Source organism: Gekko japonicus, unplaced genomic scaffold (assembly GCF_001447785.1).
Source record: "Gekko japonicus isolate JY-2015 unplaced genomic scaffold, Gekko_japonicus_V1.1 scaffold3173, whole genome shotgun sequence".
NCBI lineage: Eukaryota > Metazoa > Chordata > Lepidosauria > Squamata > Gekkonidae > Gekko > Gekko japonicus.
This window is the reverse complement of record NW_015163184.1, coordinates 4,810-6,016: the sequence shown is the minus strand read 5'-3', so window position 1 is coordinate 6,016 and position 1,207 is coordinate 4,810. Positions and strand designations below refer to the sequence as shown.

General features: G+C 51.7%; 1 protein-coding gene across 2 annotated transcripts in view; it reads right to left on the bottom strand.

Moving 5' to 3' along the window:
• Positions 1 to 1,207, bottom strand: part of MOB3A (MOB kinase activator 3A) — a 14,099-nt gene that overhangs the window by 9,822 nt on the left and 3,070 nt on the right. Inside the window, exon 1 of one of the 2 annotated variants that reach the window (XM_015407110.1) lies at positions 288 to 299. The exons of the other annotated variant lie outside the window; for it this stretch is intronic. The gene's annotated coding sequence lies outside the window, so the exon portion shown is untranslated. Of the gene's footprint in view, positions 1 to 287; positions 300 to 1,207 lie in introns of those variants that run through there. 2 annotated transcript variants of the gene reach the window in all.

Below are 1,207 nucleotides of genomic sequence, written 5' to 3'. Positions count from 1 at the left end.
TGGTATTTCTGGCCACTGTGTGATACAGAGTGTTGGACTGGATGGGCCTTTGGCCTGATCCAACATTGGCGTCTCTTATGTTCTTATGTTCATACGCTGCCACATGTTTTGTTAGACAGCCACTTTGGTGTTGGGGTTAGGAGCACGGACTCTAATCTGGGAGAACCGGGTTTGATTCCCCACTCCTCCATGTGCAGCTGCTGGTGTGACCTTGGGTCAGTCACACGTTCTCTCAGAGCTGTTCTCTCAAGGGCAGTCCTCGAAAGAGCTCTCTCAACCCCACCTACCTCACAGGGTGTCTGTTGTGGGGAGGGGAAGGGAGAAGAGATTGTAAACTGCTCTGAGACTCCTTTGGGTAGTGAAGGGCGGGGTACAAATCCAATCTCTTCTCTCTCTCTTCTCGCTACTGGACTGTTGCGCTTTCCTACGGATAAAAAAGTTAGACATCCTTAGTCTGATGGGGCCACTGCACCACAGGAAGGAGATACCATCGAGAAGAGGATACCAAGGTAGGTGGGTAGGGGAGGGGCTGGGGGAGGAGGAGGAGCAGAAAGATCCCATCATGCTCAAAATGGAGTCTCCCCCCGAAAAAAAAGGTTCCCAGAAAATCTGATACATTTATTTATTTAATTCATGTCTACCCCGCCTTCCTTCCCAATGGGGACCAAAGCCGCTCACATCATTCTCCTCTCCTCCCTTTTATCCTCACAACGACCCTGTGAGGTAGGTTAGGCTGAGAGATCGTGACTGGCCCAAGGTCACCCCAGCAAGCTGCTATGGCACAAGTGGGGATTCGAACCCAGGTCTCCCCGATACTAGTCCAACACTCTTAACCACTACACCACAATGGCTCTCTACATAAGAGGTCGGGGGGGGGGGAGTGGTACCATAGAAAGCCTTGAGGACTAGAATGCATCTCATTCATCACCCGACATCCGAAAGTACCCAGCCAGCCAGTTTGGTGCAGTGGTTAGGAGTGTGGACTCTAATCTGAGAGAACCAGGCTTGATTCTCCACGCCTCCACATGCAGCTGCTGGTGTGGCTTTGGGTCAGTCACAAGAAGAAGAAGAGATTGGATTTATACCCCTTCCTTCACTACCCAAAGGAGTCTCAGAGCGGCTTACAAACTCCTTTTCCCTCCCCCTCCCCACAACAGACACCCTGTGAGGGAGGTGGGGCTGAGAGAGCTCTGTCAGAAACTGCTCT